The 22,130-nt window shown below is 41.7% G+C and overlaps 1 long non-coding RNA gene across 1 annotated transcript; it reads left to right on the forward strand.

The window, feature by feature from the left end:
* The first annotated feature begins 550 nt into the window (after window positions 1-550).
* LOC140689474 (uncharacterized) lies at window positions 551-10,973 on the forward strand. Its single transcript, XR_012064455.1, has 3 exons — window positions 551-722; window positions 3,550-3,635; window positions 10,699-10,973. It is a non-coding gene; the product is annotated as an uncharacterized lncRNA (long non-coding RNA).
* The last annotated feature ends 11,157 nt before the right edge of the window (window positions 10,974-22,130 follow it).

Raw genomic sequence — 22,130 nt, forward strand, 5'->3', positions numbered from 1 at the left:
CCTTTGTTAATTCACAGTCTCATATTTTCAATCTCAGATGCACACTCAAATGCCTGCAGACTAACATTTGCTGTAAATAAAGCCTTCCGTCGGTCACCTCCCTAGTTATCCCTGGTCACCTCCCTCACTCATCCAGAAGCTGAGATCTGAACACCATCATCTTCTGTTCTAGTTAGACAGCTCCTTGCAGATGCCCCAGCAAGGTTGAGCCCCCTTGACTGTGTCTTTGGTCTGTGATTTCCACCTGTATTGTTGCACTTCATTGCCTTTGCTGTCAGAAGCCTACCTCCCTTCAAAGCCCAGCGTAAATCACTCTTCCTCTGTGGTTTCCATGGCCGCTCATAGCGGGGTCTGAGGTAGTGTGAGCAAGCACAGCACTTGGACTCCCTGCCGGACTTGCACTCAGTATGCTTCTGTCTATTGTTATTCTTTCGCCAATAAGGTACCAGTGCCTAGAAGGCAAGGACTGGCTGTCTCTACATGGCATGTTGCTGTTGGTGAGCACCTCACTGCTCATTCGCTAATGAAATGACACAGAGGTCCTGTAAGACTGAGCTGTGAAATGAGCTACGTAGAGGACGCCTGTGAGCATGAGTTCTCCTATGCCTGCCCTGGTGAGGGTTGCTGGTCCTCCCGTCCCAGAAGAATCCTTAATTACAAGGTTCTTTGGAGAATATAAAACCACCCACTGTCGTCGGACAAATGAAGATACTAAGGCCAAGGTAAGTATGACTGATTCATATTCGTACAGCTAATTAACAGCAGAGTTGAAACTAGAATAAAATTAAAAAAAAAAACCCACAACAATCCAGAACAAGTAGTAGTCAGCTCATTTCCTTACGAAAGTGTTTGAAGAGTCGACGACCATTTTCCTTAGTATTGATGATCATAGTCATCAACATTGATTGAGCACCTTCCAAAGTCAAGGCTTTTCTTGGCAGGGGGTAGGGGGGACTAGATGGAGGTGGTCAACCTTCCAGTTATAAGATAGATAAGTGCTAGGGATGTAATGTGCAACGTGATAAATGTAATTAACACTGCTCTATGTTATATATGAAAGTTGTTAAAAGAGTAAATCCTATGAGTTCTCAACACAAGGAAATATTTTTCTATTTCTTTAATGTTGTATCTATATGAGATGATAATGTTCATTTGTTGAAAGGAGAAATAATACGTGCTCTTTCACATTGGGGAGTGTGTAATGTTAGCAGATCTCCTCTGCTTGAAGACGTCCTCTGTGATGGAGAGGAAGGGGCTTGGGGCTTGGGGCTTGGGGTAGGGGATTCTCTTGCCAGCTTTACCAACAAAGTAAACATATACAACTTAATACCATTTACGAGAGTTTAAAAATACATACACACAAAGCAAAATGTTCTCTTGTTCACTTATTGTGATAATCATTTCATGATGTATGTAAGTCAAATTATTATGCTGCACATCTACTTATACAGTGCTATATGTCAATTATATCTCAATAAAACTAGGGGAAAAAAATAATGTATTTTGTAAAAGACTTTCGAGTCAAGGTAATGAAGAGAGGAAAAACTGGTTATGCAAATCCACCCCAAGTTCAATAAGAGAAACAGGGAAATATCACTGTACAGGACCTGTCCAGAGACCAGCTGAGGCACATGAGCCCGGGGAAGCGGTGAGGGCCTGTGGGGAGAGAACTGGGTTGTCATTTGGGATCTGGTACAAACCATCTTGGTTTAGTCCTTCAACCACTCTGAACTTTGGCTTTCTTTTCTGTAACGTAATTCTGACTGTCCTTTCTAGTTTACATGTTCTGAAACTGCTTCTCCTTTAGTGTACGGATGATGGGACCACAAACCTTTATCCTCTGGCAAAACTTAAATACCTGATGGAGCCAACCTCATTCCCCCATGAACCTGTGTTTATATTAAAGTCCCTTGATTCTAGGACCAAATAAATGATTTCTGAATGTGAGGGAGGAGACACTCATTCACACCTTCCTTGCCCTTCCAGGTCTTATGTTAACCGGATCTACTTTTCTCTTGTCCTGGCTTTTACTCTTTCGTGGGGAAGAGGTCAGATACTCAAGTACAAAGGGTCACGTCCATTACATTTCTCGGTTCACGTCACATTGTCATCACTGGGCCCTCAGACGTCCCCTCTCCTGTCTGAAGTATTTGTTGCCTTGTAGCCCCACTTCCCATTCCTACTCCTCACCCCCAAGAGCAGCCATTATAATGGGTTTAATATATGTCATTTTGCTGGAATGTACTCTTGTAAATTGTGGATTTTTGCTTTGTATGTGTGTATTTTTTAACTTCTGTAAATGGTATTAAGTCATATATGTTTATTTTGTTGGTAAAGCTGGCAAGAGAATCCCCTACCCCAAGCCCCTTCCTCTCCATCACAGAGGATGTCTTCAAGCAGAGGAGATCTGCTAACACCACACTCTCTCCAATGTGAAAGAGCACATATTATTCCTCTTTTCAGCAAAAGGAAGGGGAACAATATAGCATAGTGATTAAGAACACAAGTGCTCTCAAGTCAAACGCACTTTAGCCTGATTCTTGTTTCCCCACATATATGTGACTTTAAGCAAATTACTCAGCCTCTCAAAAATCTCCTTTTCTTTATCTATAAAACAGGACGAGAGTAAATCATGAGGTTATTGTGAGGATTAAACAACATAGGCTTAGAGCAATGGAGGCTGGTGTCAAGCCTAAACAGATGACAGCTGAATTAAATACTAATTAGAGGATTCACAGATGCCAAACCTACACATCTCATGCAGGGGAGTGAGCTTAGGATGAAAGACAAACAGAAAGTTAAGAACCTTAAAGACACATCTGAGAATAGAGAAAATGGCACAATTAAAAATTTGTAATCATGAACCCTTCAAGTCCCTGGGACGAAAGGTTCCAATACTGTTGCTTATAAATGTCATAGCTGATTGTTTTTTACGCTAGCACGAAGAAAAGAAAGGAAAAGAGTTGACTTGATGGGTGGGACTTTTTGTTTTTAAAGAATTAAAATATGTACTTTGAGGCACGTGCTTTGTCTCAACCTAGTTTTCCCCACCCCCAACGAGAGTCTCGCACACATGTAAATTGCCACCTGTCTGGCGTTATCTTGATCAAGAGTGTTGGACCAGGGCAATTGTCATTCTGAGAGTTACTGTTCAAGGAAACTTAGGGTTATACAAAGTCGGCCAGAGCCTGAGAGATCCTTAGAGGCCACCTGCCCCAGCCCCCCTTGACATGTGACGAACTTGAGAAGATTAAGCCTCCATCACATCACATGGTTTTGTGTAATATGCTCCAATAGACATGCAGGGATCATACAAATAACCGCTGTGATTGGCGGTCAGCAAGTTCTGGTGTTACCTTAAAGTTCACGGGCACCTGCCTGGGAACAGCAGTGGGGGTGATGCCTGCCATCTCCTTAGGGCCAAGAAACACTCCAGAATGATCTCTGGAACCAGAATCTACTAGGGAAGAACGCAGCCTAAATTTAGCAAGTCACGTGTTCCCGAGCTCCAGCGCCTGTCCCATCCACCCACTGATTTAACCTTTGCAGGCTGTGCCCTGGGGAAACAATGATCTCAGTCACCGCCTTTCAGCAATGTGAACTCTGGACTGGTTGTCTCAAGCGGCCCAAACCAGGTGAGTCACAAACGTGACACCTAAAGCCACGGCAATTGTAATATGATTATGAAAACCCCAAGCTGGGGAGTTAGCTCAGGGAAGCAAGTGGAGAACTTCCTCAAAGAATTGTCTTTGGACTAGCCGAATGATTCATAAGAGATCAGAGAATATGTTATGCTTCTATTTATACTTTCCAAACTAGCTTCACTGACATTAACAACTGCCGTGTGCTGTTAGCACCTGGGGAAAGTATCTCCTCAGTTTTGGCAGAAGGATAGATTAAAGTTGTCTCTTCTCTGTTATGTAATATAATGGTTGTGTTGTGGCTCTCAAATACCTTCTTTTAAATGTGCCAGCAGCTTCCACAGATATCAGCCCACTCAGTTGAAATTACATACACAATTAAGACTAAATAGCTGTGGATGATGGACATTAGCTGATCAATGGACCATAGTCATAACTAACAGTATAAGAAAGAGCGATTTGACTTTATACCATCCATGTTAAGGCAACCAGAGAGAACAAATAAATGGAATCTTGTGATTTCAGAAGAATTTTTAGATAGATATATTTTACAGGTGCATGTGCCTCAGCATTCTGGCCATTCTAGATATATGTAGAAAGTTCCCCAAATTTATCATATTTTTTCCTGATGAGTTTCAGCTTTTATAAACTTCCGCCTATCAAATAAACTGCATTTATTAAGACATAATTAACCTTTTTTTTCATTTTAATCAGCTAAGACATATATAACTGTAATCACAGATTCAGATCAGCATGATCATCAATGTTATCAAACTGAATTAATTTAACTCTAATCAAAAGCAAAAGTACTATGACATCCTAGTTAATTCATGCAGCTTTATTTTGGGAAATGTGCAATTTCTCTTGGACTTTTTGAAATTAATGAAAACAATTCAAAAATCCTTATTCCCTTCAAAGACCCCGTAAGGGCTCAAGTACCCCAGAGGGTGAGGCACTGACTTAAGACCTTGTAAAGGGCCCAGTAGTAGAGGTTCGAGTTGGAGCTTCAAGTTGGAGAGGGAGACCTGCCTTTTATTTCTGTCTTGGTCCCCTCCAAAAAGGTGTGTGTAACCAAGACCTGAGCACAGTGCTTATCTTTCCAGTGTTTCGATTTCCCAATCTGAAAAGTGGAAATAGTTAATAGGTAGTTAAAAAGAAAGAAAGAGGGAGGAACTGAAAATTGTGACCCTCAGGGCTGGTTCTCCAGAGAACACTTGGGTGCTCTGAGTTCAGAGAAAACCTTGTAACACTGAGGTTCACCAGGTCTCCTGAGTCCCAGATAAAATTAACTTATTTGAGGGTTTAAAGAATTCCAAAAATTCAGCTAGAACAGATTAGCTCCGTTTCACGTGATTTGAATTCAATATTCTTCAGGAAAAGAGAACAAGACCAGAGGGACAAATTATTTTGAATTCTGGACCAGTGAATGAAGCCAAAAGTTTTAACTAAAGCCCTGAAGAGATTCCAATTTTATTTCAGTTGGAAATAAAAACTTGAATTATGCCCACATCTTCTTCTTCTGCGGTTTAGTCATAGGTGTTTGGGGTGACTTTTCTTAGGAAACTGCCTGTACCTTAATAGAAAAGGGGTTCTTTAAAAAGTACACAGACTTCTCTAGAACAAATTTATTGAGACCTAAGTTGATTGACTAGAGTAGCATGAATTTAGAATTTAGAATGAAGCCAATTCCTAATTAGGCTGATCTAACAGACCAATTACCACACTTCCTCTAGGCTCTTGAGTTTGTAGGAAGGTAAGTGTAAAAATTAACTTCCAGAAACTAATGAGATAACCTTCACAAAGCTTTCCAGTGTGAATGCAATGCCCTGAAGTGACTGGTCCTATGAGATTAATATACAAAGCAGTACAGTTCATACTGCTCAACTGAAGGCAGACGAGAAAAAGCCAGAGAGAATAGCCACCAGGTCATCTCTTTATAGCAAAAGAGTTGTATTTGCTGTCCATTGTAATGACTTCTTGGTAGGAACTTACAGAGTGTAGATGTTACGAGCATCTTCAAATTGCAGCACCAAAATCTTACTCCAAAACCCTATTTCAAACTGACCTGGGAAAAGAAAAGAAAAGGAAAAAAGAAAACAAAACAAACAAACAAAAAAAACTGTTTCCTACCATGCAATATGCTTCCAAACATTTTGTGTTTGCCATCCCGAAGCATGTTTACTGACTTAAAATCAGGTGCTGCGTCTGACTGGTAATACCAGTCCCGTTTATGATAAACAGCAAGTCAGACACACACCAACAGGCTGTTTGTTGATTATGCAGCCTAAGTCAATAATACCGTAAGCGGGGATGGGGACAGGGGGGCAGGTGGAATAGCTTAGTGGTAGAGCCCATGCTTAACATGCATGAAGTCCTGGGTTCAATCTCTAGTACCTCCATCAAAAATAACAATAATAATACCATAAGCAACTGCTTACTGTCTACAAATCCTTAGGCTGCACCCCCATATTCTGATTTGGGAAGATTAAGATAGGTCCCAGAAATCTGCATTTTTAGCAAGCACTCAGGGGATTCTGATGTTTGACACCCTTAGCCTCATGTTTTAAAATGCTGACTACTCTTATTTTGGCCCACATGAGGCTAAAACAACCTAACTTCTGCCAGTTTGCGACAAATGGAAGAGCAGCAGAGATTCTGTCTGATTTAGAAAGTTCTATGACCCAGTCTTCCATTCCTTCCCACTTTATTTATATGTCATTTCATGCTCATTAAAAGATCTTTTAGGGATGAATATAGTAGCAGTGGTACTATCTTTTGCACACAGAACCCCCAAAAAGCTCAGAAAGAGGTGGCACTGAGTTACTTTGGAAGTGGAGTTAGTGACTGAACATATAATTGTTTAAAAGTTTGTTTAAGAAGCAGTTAGAAGGTGTTTACTTCTGGTATAATACAGTAAGCTTATACTGGACCTGCCATTTTACAAATAATAACTAGTAACTCTGAACAAAATTTAAAAAAAAACTATCTGAAGGCACTGTACAGTGAACAAAAGCAGGCAGATTCTAGAGAGGGTAATTGACATTTGGAAAAAAGGGATGGTACAGGTTGATATGGTGAGTTTCCCCCTACTTTTTTCTTCCCCTTTGATGGAAGGAAGGTAACCAGATGGCACAGTTAAAACTCCAGTAGAAACCTGAAGTCTTTCCAGCCTGAAGAACCAGAGAGCAGAGTTCAGGGCAACCACAGCCACTGGAAATTGAAGTCGTAATATTGGAATGGTGAGGGCCAGTGACGGGGAGCCACAGATTATGTGTGTAAACTCTGACTAAATATCTGAGTGACTCTTAAGGTACTCGTGCACTGGGAAAACTGCAAACAGCCCAGCTAAAGGTACAAGAACAGAAAGATTTGAGTTACCACCCCAAATCAGAGTTTTCAGTTAAAATGCAATCAAGGTAACTGCTTACTAAAAGCCAATCAATGGAAAAAGACAACATTCTTCCAGATTATCCACAGCAGAACCTTCACAATGTCCAGAATATCTTCCGAAATGATTCAGCGTTTGAAGGAACAGGAAAATGTGACTCATATTCAAGAGAGTAAGTAATCAACAGAAACTGACCTTGATATGACCCAGATGTTTACAGTAGCAGGCAAGGATTTTAAAGCATCTGTTATAACTATGATCAATAAAGTAAATAAAAATATAATGAATGAAAGGTAGAAAAATCTCAGCAGGGTTATGGAAACTAATTTTTTAAAGGAAATTCTAAAACTGACTGAAGTTGACCCTTGAACAACAGGGCTTGAACTAAGCAGGTGCATTTATGTGCAGGTGCACTTATGCACAGATTCTTTTCAGTAGTAAATACTGCAGTACTACACAACCTGGTGTTAGCTGAGTCCCCAGTAGGGAATCACCATATGAATTTGGGCAGACCATGTATAGGGAGGGTCAACTATAAGTTATATCCAGATTTTCAACTGCGAGGAAGTTGGTGACACTAACCCCTGCATTATTCCAGGGTCAGCTGTGATATACCTAAAATAAAACATTCCCTAGGTAGACTAAGTAAGAGTTGGATGGAGATCACAAAGGAAAGCACCAGTAAACAAGAAACAATCAAAAGAAACCATCCAATCTAAAGGACAGAAAAAAAATCCAGTATGACTACAGATCCCTACCCTTGTGCAACTCAGCCAGATGACTTCCCGTCCCCAAACCTAGCAGAGACTAAAGAGGGTAAAACAGGTAAGACTCTAGAGAGGGTTTAAAAAAAGAGGGTGAGAGTATCTCTGGATTAGGAGACCAAGTATAGTTGAGGGTGGTGGTACCATATTGAAAACAGAAAGATGAAGTAGAAATTTACATAGAGTATGGAGCTAGAGCCTTCAAACACTGCCTACCCCACACCCCCAGCTCTCTTCTCGAAATGTTAGCAACCAGGCTTCAGATTTATACTTTCCAAACAGAATATTAGAATGTTCTACATTAGGAAATCTTAGCAACTCTGGAAAGACCTAAAGATGCTGACAGCCAATATTCTATTCTCCAGCAAAGCTACCCAGCCAGTTCCTATTTAGGAGTATGGTTCCATTCATTAAGAAAGAAAGCTGAAACTTGATCTCTCAGCACGCAGACTTTCATCAAATACCCAGCTCCACCCTCTGCTGTGCCAAATATCCCTACCAAGGTGGTGAACTGGATGTCTGAGGAATGAGGGCTAGAGAAAGGCTTGCCTCTACCTATGTTCTCTTTTGTAATGTTGAATTTTTAACAGAAGTGTATAGTATTCACTAAAAAAAAAAGAAAAAAACCCCATAAATTTTTAAGTGCTCAGTAAAGGGACTGACAGATAAGTTTGATGAAATATCCCCAACAAGGCAACAAAAGAAAAAGAGAAGAAAATAGAGGAATAGAAGTAAGGAATTTAAAGAATCAATTCAAGAAGTCTGACACAGTGGTTCTAAGAAAAGAATGAAGAAAGTGGAAGAGAGAAAATTGTCAAAGAATAATAGAAAACTTCCCGGAACTCAATGGTATGAGTCTCCGGACTGAAAATAACCACAAAGTACTCAGCACAATGACTAAATAAACAATAAAGCATGCCAGCATAGAAAGGAAGAGACTAAAAGCGTTTAGAGAGAAAAAAACAGACTGCCACGTACAAAAGAAATGAAATCAGAAAGACATAAGAATGCTGAGAAGCTTGAAGACATCAAACCAGTACAGACTCCAAAATTCTGAGGGAAATTATTTTCAACCTAGAATTCTATTACCAGCCAAATGAGCAATCAAGTGTGAGGGTAGGGGAGAGACATTTCCAAATATGCAGGGAGTCAAGAATTTTACTTCCAATGCACTCTTTTAATATGCTTCTAGAGGATGTGCTTCAGAAAAGTAAGGGAGTGAAATAATATGAAGATGGAAGATCCAAGAAAGGTGTAAGGAAAACCCAGGATGCATCCGGGCAACCAGCCTAGGGAAGTCCAGATTGGAGGAGGAGGATAAAGGACTCAGGGAGGGATGCCTTTTGGAGCACAGTGGTCGGTTGATTATCCAAGAAAGTTGACCATTTGAAGATAAAACAGGAGGTGTTTGACCAACCTGAATGAGCATGTGGTGGGAGTGGAGGAGAGGAGGGTTTAAGGAAATAAAAAAGTAAGGCAATTAACTATCTCCAATAAAACAAAAATTTCTGAAACAAACAAAGCATAATTATGGCACACCATTTGGCTCAGAGGTGAACAATATATACCCAGTCATAATACAATAAATGCTAAATATGATTAACCATAATTTTTGGAACAATTAGAGTAATGGAAAAGGGAAGGGTTCAAAAGCTAAACTTGCTACAATAGAAATTAATATCAATCTAAAGTGGATAAAGCAAGAAATAGCAGTATATGCCTAGTATTTAGACCTAAGGAAGCAAATATCAAAATAATCAGCTAAAAGTATGGATTAGAAGTGACTGCCTCTGGACAACAAGATCATGGATCATTTGTGAAGATGGGGAAGGCTTTTTTCCATGATTACCTTTTCAATATAATTTGATTTTTAACCAGGTTAAACTGAATACATACAATAGAAAAAAGGCTGAATTGCCACACATCAGGAAAATTCTAGAGGATGTTTCTAGGAGGGGTAATAACAATAGCTAAGATTTAGGTTCTGCTTACTATCTGCCGTTGCTTTTCTAAGCATTTAATATATATTAACTCATTAAATCTCATGATATATTTATGTTATGTTCCCATTTTGCAGTCAAATAAATTGAGGCAGTGTGAAGTAAAGTAACTCACCCAAGGTTCATACAACTGTTGAGTGTAAGAATCAGGATTTGGATAAAAGTTTTCAGAATGTGGATAATTTACTTCTAACTGCCCCCTTTAAGGGCAATATTGCAGCAGATTGCTGAAATTTCTTTTACCTCTTCTCCCCCTTCCCTCTGTTTTATGTTCTATTTAGATTCAGTGGTTATAGAACATATGAAATACATTAAAATAAATTTCAATTTCTAATAATATTCAAAAAATTTTATTTGATGGCTATAAATTGTATAAATTATAAAATGATGATTACACATTGTGTAAGATTTATAAAAAATCAGGAAAATATAAAGAACAGATTACTATTCCCCCAAAGGTTCACGTTTAGGAGCTCTCTGGAGTAGGGCAGACGTCTGAAGACTACTGAAACAAAGACCCTGGGTTGTTATAGAATTTCTGTCCTTTGGAACTGTTTTAAGTTTGAAGCTATTTAATTCCTGAAACATCACCACCTGAGCCAGGTCACGATTTCATATCAACATCCTCCCCAAGTCTAGAAGTATCATTTCTCCATTGTATGGGCAGCAGACCAATCATACAAATCATTTTGCAGGAAGGTACTACTACCTTCATTGTCCCAATTATCACAGTCCCTGAGCTACCTGGTCAGGTAATCCCAGGCAAAACAAGCTGGTTGTGGTACAACAAGAGAGAAGTTTGAAAATAGATGCACCCCCAGGTTCACATATGCTAGACTAGTTTGTTGGAAACCATGACTTTTTTCAGATGCTGTATATATGACCACAGTCTCTTTGTCTTGTAGGTCCTCTGCAACATAGCATCCTCAGTAAGAGCCCTGAACCCTGAGATGGCTCATGATGAATTACGGTGGCTGGTTTCTCACACTGTATTCCATGTAACAGGTACCGTCGAAAAAATACCTTAATGCTTACACACAAATTCATTTGCTATTTACAATAAGCATGCAGGATAGTATCGTTATCCTCATTTTAAAGATGAGAACACTGAGATTCAGAGAGGTCAAGTAACTTGCCTATCTCACACAATGGAATCCAAATAAGTGGCATTCCAATCCAACTGTATTAACAGATTTCTTCATTACCCAAGCTGTTCTTGGTTTCTCTTGTTTGCAAGAATAAAGCTATAATATACTTAGATGAGTCAAACTTGTAAAATATTTTTCAAAAGTCAAATGTCCCTTCTTCATAAGTAGGTGCAAGGGCCTTGACAAGAAATCATTACTTTAAAGAATGGTTTGAGATATATTCAGAAGCAGGGAATGCTTTGTCTTTCATTAAAATCACATATGCTAAAGGTCAGTCTAACATTATGAGCTTGGTCTTGGGGGGTTTTGGAGAAGGAAGGGAAACTGTAGGGCTTAAATCATTTAAATTACCTCTTAAGTTTCCACATAACTCCTTATAAGTTGATGGCACATCTAGCTTTGAAGGGTTTTTGCATACATTTGATGTTCTGCAACTTCCCTTTCCTTTGAAAGAAACATTAGTTATCTTCCAGAGAGCTCTGGGAACATTTCAGAGATCTAAGTATCTTTGGGGGAAATGATTTCTTACATAAAATATTGTTTTAAGCATTTAAAGCTGGCTTTGTTCATCATCCATTTTTTAAAAATTGGAACATCACAGTGACATTATAGAGAGCAGTTGTCTATAATTTGCCCAGCTAAATTTGGTTTCCAGATTGTCAAATATGCAAGTATATTGTTTGGAATAATAGTTAATAATAGTTTCCAAGCAAGTCGGAAATAGAGCCACTATCATTTAAAAGCTGGAGCCAAAATGCTACTGCCTCTCCAGCAAGATAATGAGTTAATGAGGAGAACCTCTTTCAAACCAATAAACAAAACCATCATTCAGAGTTATCTGGGCACCCACTACCTTGAACTTCAAGTCGCTAACCCATCACAATATACTGACTAAGAATAGACCCATTACTGCCTCTTCAGCAAGGGCTTGAGCTCAACAGCTGGCACTTGTATCTGGGTTCTGCAGGAAATGATGACTCCGGTAAGAATAAGGTCCTGGGTTTAGAGAGTGGCTGCTAAGAACCAGGACAAAGCCGTTGGATTACAAAAGGGAGTGAATTTAAAACTGAGATTCTAGGGCACCTGGAATAGCTCCTTTGATGTACTGCCCAGAAAAGCCTTACTGGATCCCCCCAGCACAGGTTTTGCACTGACTTCTCCATCTGTCCCTCCAAATCTACCCTCTGTCCTTTTCCACTCTGCCCTGTAGGAGGCTGATCTCTGGGGACTGTACCCACACAATTCCCATGACCTTTGGCTTCCTACTGGTTTGGGCCAATAGGAGAAACCAGCAAGTGACTAGAGAATGTGGGGACAGTGAGGAAGAGGTATTTATTCCCTGACCCAAAGCTCAAAACCTTGGTTCTGCACCCCATTCCCCCCGACCCCACCCTTGGGGGCGGGGGTGGCAATGGCTTCCTGCTTTGACTGGTCCTGGTCCCTTACCATCCCTAGTTGCTCTTCTCTGAATCTGCTCCACCTTTGTAAATGTGCCCTCCATGGGACGTTCTTCAGTCACCCCTCTTGAGTGGGTCATCAGTTTCCTGTAGGACTTCATTTCCTGTGGAACTTACAGCTAATTAAGATTGGGTCTTATGATATAAAGATTTCAGCTTTTGGAGAATACAGAAGATGTAAGATCATCTCTTGATATCTGAGTGGGACTGGTTCCAGAGACACCCTGCAGATACCCAAGTCCATGGATGCTCAAGTCCCATAAAATGACGTAGTGTTTGCATATAACCTATGCACATCCTCCCATACACTTTAAATCATCTCTAGATTACTTATAATTCCTAATACAATGTAAATGCTATGTAAATAGTTGCCAGCACAGCCAGTTCAAGTTTTGCTTTTTGGAACTTTCTGGATTTTATTTTCGAATATTTTTGATTCGCAGTTAGTTGAATCCTCAGCTGCTGAACCCACAGATAGAAAGGGCCAACTATATAACCAGGCAGGATGCCTGACACCCTGTCTTAGCTCGGCTGTTAGCTCTCCTTGTAAACTTGAGCAAGTCACCAAAACTTCACTGTCTGGTTTTTAAGCTCTGGATTCAGACCCCCAGCTATACATCCAACTTTGCATCCTCCAATCCTCCTCCCCGCTCAGTCAGGCCTTTCCCAGAACCACACTACGCTCACAGTCACTACACACAGTTTCCCTCGTTATGCCTTACTTCTCCAAGCAATATGAAACTGTCTTTACCAGTAGATGCTGTATCTCATCCTTTCTGTGTTTCCATCCAACACAGAGCACAATTCTCAGGCCATAATAAAACTTCTCAGTACTTGTAACTAGAACACTGGGGAACAACTCAACATATGTCATTTTATATAAATAGCAAAATTCATTTATCCATGTATTTTATGACCAATTTGCCTCCACGTTCTGTTAGGGACTGTTAATTTTCTTTTTCTAAGGGCTTTGGAAGTGTATAACATATAACATACAGCACATCCCAATAAGTATGCATGTACGTGTATATGTATGTGTACATACACACATGTGTATATACACACACACACACACATATTCATATATATCTCTGTATATAAACTGTCAATATTTGTCTAGAGGTGAGGAGCAGAGGTTAGGCCATGATATAAAACAGATGGACTCTAAAATAAAATAGCTCTAAATTTCAACTCCAGCTCATGCCTCTTAGTGTGTCATCTTGGGCAACTTGCTTAGACTCTCAGATCCTATATCCAGTCTTCTGTAAAACCGGTGACAGTCCCATCTCTGTAGTAGTTATTGTGAGGATTAAATTATTTATTTCATGTGAAGTACTTGACACTTAGAAGGTGCTTAATGAGTGTTAATTTCCTTCCTCCCAGAGTTATGGTTCATAAACAAAGGAAAACCTGAAATTCCATGAAACTTTCTTTTTCTGAGAATCTTTGATTCTTTGAGTCAAATTTCCCAGGACCAGAACCTTTGGCAGTAGTAGCTTTACAGGCTGACAAAATAAGCTTTCTACTACAAAATACCTTCAAATGAGTCTTACCAAAGTCCCTTGAGGTCAAATGTTTAATCGTCAGAAATTTAGATGATCAATAAGACACTAGTAGTAAAGACTTACATTCTGTTACCTACCTCCTGGGCTCTGGAGGAACTACTGGACCCTCAAAGAAATAACCACAGGGTGTAAATCAGCATAATGTTAGATGTCTTCAGCCCAACTCATCAATCTGTTCTAACTTAGTGGCTAATAAGAAAATATAGAGGCAAAAGGAAACTTCTGAGCGCAGTGCATGATCACTGTCTTGATTGTGGTGACAGTTCATGGAGATATATGTATATGTGTACATATATATATACACACACATACAGTTTATTATTGTATGCTAATTTTACCTCAATAAAGCTGTTTTTAAAAGTCACACAAGAAAACTAAATTTTTAAAAAGAAAAAAAATTATTGGTCTGTACACTCACTTTTTGTACATTTTACTGCACACGTTACATTTGAATAAAGTCTTGATTGCATAAAAAATAAAAGCAAGAGAGGAGGGTATAGCTCAGTGGTAGAGCGCATGCTTAGCATGCATGAGGTCCTGGGTTCAGTCCCCAGTACCTCCATTAAAAAATAAGTAAATAAACCTAATTACCCCCCAAAAATAAAAATTTTTTAAAAGCAAGATGTCAAGTAGTGAATAGAGTATACTATCTTTTGTAGAAGAAATACAGGGGTTATAAGAATATCTTTATATGTTTTTATCTGCATAAGAGTCTTGGAAAAAATAAATAAGAGTCTAATGACCATTATCTGTCCCTGTGGTCCAGGGAGAGGAGGATGAGGACAGAGAGGGAAGTAAGGCTTCTTTTTATATCATCTTGCTCTTTGAACTCTGTAAGAACAAACAAATGGTTCTTAAAGGAAGATAAGGAACCATGTGATCAGGGTAGAAGATTGAAGCAGGAAACAGAAAAGGCAAGATGGGTATTTTCTAAATCAGAAACATCTTGAAAGTACAAACAAGAAAAGCCCAAATTGGAAGGCTTTGCCAGGCTTCGCAATGTCAGCCATCCAGCCTGAGGTCACTGAGTAGACGGGAGCCGCTTGCCATGTGACTTACTTCCTGCCCAGGAGGGCAAAGATACTGCTGTACTCTACACAGACTTGCAGGAATATTTAAAATTAAACAACCTAAACCACCCGAGGATGTACTCCTGCTGTGATACCAAATCACCCTACAGATAAATGTAGATTGAGAGACCTGGACACGCCAAGCCCAGCCCTGGCACTGGCAGGAACCCAGAGAAAGGGCCCTGTAAGATGCGGCTTATTCCCTGGGGGACTTCAGGTCCCATCACAGGTGAGATGCCAGCAGACAGTTCCTGACTGTTCTCATCGCTGAATGAAGAGGTACGAGTTCAAAGGGGATGGGACCAACCAGAGATGATGTCAGAGATTTAATTTCTAGACATTAATTCTTTGCTTCCCACTGCTAGGCCCCACAGTGGCCAGAAAGGAAATGGGTTTGGCTTATGATCATCCAGAAGGAGACCCAACGTGGCTTTCCTGTTCCCCTTGCTCACCTTTAGACAGCGCCAGGTAAAAGTTCCATGGGCACCTGAGGGCCCTTCTACCTGGGCCCCCTCCCTCCATCCTTTTCTATCCCTAGCCCCATATCCTGGCTTCCTCCCGCCTCAGCTTCCCAGGTTCCAGCTAAGTCCCACTTGCCCCGTGTATTTTCCTAAGGCTGCTGTAACCAAGTACCACAAACCTGGTTGTCTCTAATGTCACTGTTTTGGAGACTACAAGTCCAACATCAAGGTGTCAGCAGAAACTCTAGGGGAGGAGCCTTCCTTGCCCTTTCTGGCTTCCAGTGGCGCCACGCATTCCTTGGCTTGTGACCGTGTAACTCCATTCTCTGCCTGTATCTTCACAAGATCTTCTCCTCTGCCTGTTTATTTCATGTCTTCTTTCTTCTTATAAGGACAACAGTCATATTGGATGAAGGGCCCAGCCTACCCAAGTCTGACCTCATCTTAACTTGTATCTTAATTGCATTTGCAGAGAACCTTTATCCAAGTAAGGTCCCATTTATAGGGACCCTGTGAGGACTTCAGTATATCTTTTGAGGGGGGGCACAATTCAACCCACAACACCCCGTATCCCTACATTCTACTTAGAGGGATCTCCACTCTACAGATAAGTCTTTTTTGTTGTTGTTGGGACGGTATCTCATAGCAAAAGTTTGATAGTTAATTATGGTAAAACCTCCCTTCCCACCTCAGGGGAGAATGGTGATGAGCAAAAGGGTGAAAAGGCTGGAAACCCACTTCCTTCCACCTTGGGGAGGGTGTGCAAAGACAGAGCCGGGAGACGGGCAAACGGGCTGCTTTGGCACTCTCTGGAGCGATGCTGACTTGAAGGATGTGGGCTGCAGGGTGAGCTGTGCCTTCCAGTGCTGTCCCACCACCACCTCTGAGAAGCTGTTTAAACTTTTGATCCCTGGCCTCCGTGGCTGTACAATCAAGGGGTTGAAGTATATTGCCCGATTCTTTTTAGCTGGCAAATGTCCCAAATTCATGGTGACATCTGGGGGTTTCCTGCCATCACTGACTGTCGGTTACCAGAGGTAACTGACTAGAGTGTGTACTGTAGTCTGCATTCAGTAGGGCCCAGGCTGGAAGGCAGAAGCCTGGATTGGCAGTGAGGAAGCGGTGGTCCCAAAAGGGCAAGGAATGCAGCTCTGCAGGACGGAGGCCCATCTCCTCTCACGCTCCAGGTAGGGAGTCTTTCGGGTTCCTTCAACTCCTCCTCTTCCGCCAGTCACTTTCCCCGCTCAGTTGCCCCACCCTCAGAGCAAGACAAGGGAAACTGAAAAAGGCTAGATTTACTGCCTAATAGCACCCGACTTAGAAGGACTTAGGCAAGACCTTAGACTTCCTGAAACATGACCCTCCAGCCTCCCCACTGCCCTCCCCACCTCCAGGTGCCCGTGCCATCCCTCGGGTGCTACTCTCATTCCTCTAGGCATGCATTCAGGCACTCACTCGGCAAGCTGCTTTCAAGCATCTAGTGTGAATAAGGCACTCTGCCCGCCCCCAGGAAGCTCCTAGCACAATAAGAGTATCGAGTCTCTATTCTAGACAGAATTCTAGGCCTTCATAAGAGGGAAACCAGAAGAACAGGGGACCTGAGGGCGAGGCTGGGAACACATCTGATATTGTGCTTTACAGATTAGAGTTTGAACTCAGATTTCTTAAGGCTTTAAGGCCTTTGGCTTGAGGGGGATGCAGAGCTTGTACTGAGAGTTCCTAGAGCTGATAGGGTGTCTGTTCCTTACGCCCTGCTGCGTGAGTTGGTGCCTCCCTCGGTCCTGAATACCCAGCCACCAGATGAAGGTGTATCCACCTGTGTCTCTGACCCCCCACCCCAGGGAATATTTTTCTCTTGGTTTCCCCACCCCTTCAGAGCCTCCAGACATTGATAGCCACTTTCAGGTTTCCTTTAAAAAACACGTATTTTGTTTTATCGGATGAAAGCTAAGATACCCAGTTGTCTAGTTTAGTCCTCAAGAGCAGACAGCCCTAACTGTGCATAACAAGCACTGAAATTTCTGCCCCTGGGTCTCATCTTTGTGCCCCATTCTGGCCCTTTCTGACTGACAAGGGTTTTTCTTTAGCTACATTAATACCTTTAATCTGGACACAGTCATCTATTGAAGATCTGGCAGCCCTGATGCCTTGTAAGGTAACTTTGCATAACTGCTCTGATCATAAATTAATCTAACATTTAACTCTTGGCAACTTTATTTCCCAATTTGGATCGGGAGACCCACAGGCCTTCCCAAAGGCTGACATACGTAGTGCTCTGTGACCCCGGATGTGAGGATGAATACCAGAAGCCATAACGAAAGTACTACTTTAAAAGCTGTTGTGATTCTGGAAATACCGTTCATTTTCTTCAGTGTTAATGGTGTGGCAATTTGTAAAATGTCCTTATTAGGGGATGCAAGCTGAAGTCTTTGGGGATAAAGTGTCATGATGTGTTAAACTTACTTTTAGATGATACACATGTACACACAGAGCTACATATATGTAGATACAGCAAAAATGGCCCATGTTAGCAATTGGTCAGTCTAGGTAAAGGGCATGTGGGCATTCATTATACTCTTCTGTCAGTTTTGTGTAGGTCTAGAACTGATCCAGATCTATACCTGAAGTTTCTTAGCACAGGTAATAGTATCTTCAAAAGTCATTTGCTTCCACTTTTACTAGTGGTTTTGCCATGCCATACCCTCCAGTGTCCTGTCGTTTCATGCCAATAATTTAATTCCTTTCTTTGCCGTGGCTCAGTTTAACACACAGCTTAAGTTGAGGTTTGGTTAACCTGTCAATATATCATGTCACTGGATTTATGAAGGGAAGAAAAAAGTGCAGAACCAATGAAGGCATCAAAGACAAGCTCATCCGTAGTCCCAAGGTAAAAATGAAAGGGCCAGCCCGGGGCTTCATCCCTCCTCTGGCCCTCCCTTACAGTGGCAACACCCCATGTGTGCTGGGTGGATTTTCTTGGTGTCCTCAATATTAAGAGCGCTATTCTGTGATTTGCTGGCGTCTCCAGGGAGTTGGAGCTGAATTATTGGACAAACTGCAGCTGATTAGTCTAAAGCTCAGGTTTAAAGAGAGAAAGAGACAGAGCTGTCTAAGATAAATAATGAACTGGACTCCAGCATTGATCCATACCTTTAAGGGTTAATAGCACAAAGGTTATTGGGGTTGCTGGCCACAGGGAAAGCTGCCAAGAAGCCCATCTCTTCCTAACGTAAGCTCCCCCGCCCAATTCTTTTAATACATGACTTCCTCTAACACTTCCTCTAGTTTGAAGAAGAATGCAAATTTGTCTAACCTCTAAAAAAAAACCTTGTGGTATGTGCAGTGAGTGTTCGAGGCAGAAAGAGAGCAACAGACCAGAGGCTGTTTCTGCCCACATGGCTCAGCTTTGCTTCCAGAGAATACCATGCAGTTGGATTAGGCCCTCCCAAAGTCTCTTCCAGATGCTACTGGGAGAAAAAAAAAACAAAACAAAAAAAAACCTGGGCAGCAAATGTCACAGCCCAGATCCCTGCGTGGTCCAGCAGCAGCAGCAGCAGCAGAGACACACAGCAGTTACAGAGCCAAGCAGGTGCCAAGCCCTGGGCACAGCTTTCTGCTTCATGCTACATCCTCCCTCTGAATCTCTGAGGGACTTCACTCAAAGAGAGAGAGGGGACACTTTCAGTCCCACCGCACGAAGGTGCGTGGGTGGGAAGCCGAGAAATGACTGACAACCCCAGGCCTGTTAGAGCCACAAGCATGCTAGCTACTTTTGTCACCAGCAAAAACCGTCCCATTTGCTCGGGGTCTTTGGTGAGAAAGAAAACCATCCCTGGCAGTTGCTGGGCGTGGAGCTGTTTATGCTGATGGTAACTAGGGGCCTGGAGGGCAGTCCACAGCACAATCTGATCTTGGCAATTACTGCTTATTTCAGGACCCTGAAAGGGTCCTCTTTTATTACTTAAATTTATTAAGAATGAACTGGCAGTTTTCACTGTAAAGAATCTGACTTCAGCCCATGTAGTTAGGACAGAATCTCCCTGCTGCCTTCTCTCCCACCTGGCTGACCCCCTGGCCCACCCTGAGTGGTAGCTTTTCCAGGTGAGACCACCCTGCAGAAAAGGCTGTGCCCGTGGGGGGCAAGAGCAGTTCCAGAAGTCCTTCCAGGACCAATTGTGCCTCAGTCTATGGTCTGAGGACCACTTGCATCAGCATCCCCAGAGAGCTGTGAAAATGCGGATTCCTAGGTCCCATCCCACTCCGACTCAATTGGACTGTCTGAGAAAGGCATCTTGGAACCTTTATTATGAGCAAGCTCCTCAGGTATTTCTTACACAAATTTGAGTTTGTGAATTACTCTGTCACCACTTTCAGAATTCACTAAATGCTTGTTGAATGAGTAAAGGCCAACTAATGCTTACTAAGGTATTAACCATTATCCCTCCCAACCCTGCAACAAAGGGTGGTTTTTTTTTAAAAGAACTGTGGAAGATTCCAAAACTAAAGGTAAAATGGCATAACCTTGGGTGTGAACTTTCAAGGTGACAGCTCCGTCCTTGACCCCTCAAAGTGCCACATAGGCCCTCCACCTGCAGTCCCACAATCCCATGGAGAGACACCACTGATGTTGGTGCTAATTGTTTTCTCATCACTTACAACGTGCTCACCAGGCACTCTACAAACACTGTCTCACCTTTCATGTCAAAGTACACAGCACAATCTCCAATTTCCAGGCAGGGAAACTAGGGCTCAGAAAGGTTAAGGAATTTGTGGTAGCTTAAATGGCTCCTAAGTGTCAGGCACAGACTGAAATCCAGTCATTCAGAAGATCATGCCACAGTCACTAATACTGATTTCATAAAACTCTGGAGATTTTACATTAAAAACCCAGACTTTTCCTCTTGAGAAAGCAGAAGATTTTATATCCCTGGGCTCCATTCCTGGGTCAGGATATGGTTAAGGTTTTAGAATCCACAAACTTGGGTTTAAGTCTTGACTCTAGGCCTTATTGACTGTGTGACCTTAGATAAGTCTCTTAACCTCTCTGAGCCTCTCCTTCAACTGTAAAGTAGATGTAATAATAGTGTCGACCTCACAGGTAGCTGTGAACATAGAATGAGATGATATATGTTCAACGCTAAGTATTTGTACTTTAATAAATATTAGTCATATAAGCTTGGAGAGGGCAGGCCTTGACCACGGCAACATGCCTAGTGTATGACAGAGCCAAAACTCACCCAGATTCCGGATTCCAGTCCCTAAGCTGCTTCCACTGCATTTTTCTACTCTCCACCCTCCCAGACTCTACTGTCCATCAGCCACTCCCCATGAAATACCCAACTCATCATGCAGGAGATGGGAAAATCTGAATTTTCCAAATTTATTACACAGAACTAGCCAGACACATCTTTTTTGCCTGAAGAAACAAAATGGCCATAGTGATGAGATCCAGGCTGTAGTCTCTACCCATTTATTGACCATTAGCAAGTCCCTTATCCTCACTGGGCATCAGTTTCCTCATCTGTAAGATGGGACATACCTGTTATATACTAAATTATGTCCCCCTAAAATTCTTATGTTGAAGTGCCAACCCCCAGTACTTCAGAATGTAAGCATATTTGAAGATAGGGTCTTTCAAGAGGTGATTGAGTTCAAATGAGACCATCAGGGTATGACCCTCATTCAGTGTGTTGAGTGTCTTAGAAGAGGAGGAAGAGACATCAGGGGCCCACATGATGCACAGAAGACAGCCACCTCCAAGCTGGAGAGAGAAGCCTCACAGAAAATCACCTTGTTCTTGGACTTCCAGCCTCCAGAACGGTAAGAAAACCAGTTTCTGTTGTTTAAGCCACCCAGGCTGTGGTATCTTGTTATGGCAGCCCTAGCAAACAGATACAGTCTGTTTGACAGATGAATCCTTGCAGAGCCCGGTACCTGGCAGGTGTTTGACAATGGTTAGCTATTGCCCTTACACAAAGGGAGCAGAGGGCAGGGGACCTCCCTGCCAGACACTGCGTTCTGAGGCTCCCTGTTGAGCTGGCCTTTTCTGCTGACAGAGTCTGCCTGCCAAACACCTGGAGAGAACACCTTTGCCAGAACACCCTCTGCCTTGGACAGGACTGGGAAGAGAGGATAGGTTTGTCAACTCTCCTTTAAGCCACCACCTTCGTGTTTGCACTTGTCATTACAATAAACTATTCAGTTCAACATCTTTCTTAACATGCCTCAGTCTCTCAATACCAGCTCAATCACTGACATCTTTTTTAAAATTAATTAATGTATTTATTTTTATTGAAGTACAGCCAGTTTACAATGTTGTGTCAATTTCTGTGTACAGCTTAATGTTTCAGTCATCGATACACATATATGTATTCTTTTTCATATTCTTTTTCATTATAGGTTACTACACGATATTGAATATAGTTCCCAGTTCTATACAGTAGAAACTTGTTGTGTATCTATTTTATATATGTAGTTAGTAGCAAATCTTGAATTCCCAATTTACTCCTTCCCACTCCCTTTCCCCCCTGGTAACCATAAGTTTGTTTTCTATGTCCGTGAGTCTGTATCTGTTTTGTAAATAAGCTCATTTGTGTCTTTGTTTTTTTAGATTCCACATATAAGTGATATCATATG

Source organism: Vicugna pacos, chromosome 26 (genome assembly GCF_048564905.1).
Source record: "Vicugna pacos chromosome 26, VicPac4, whole genome shotgun sequence".
NCBI lineage: Eukaryota > Metazoa > Chordata > Mammalia > Artiodactyla > Camelidae > Vicugna > Vicugna pacos.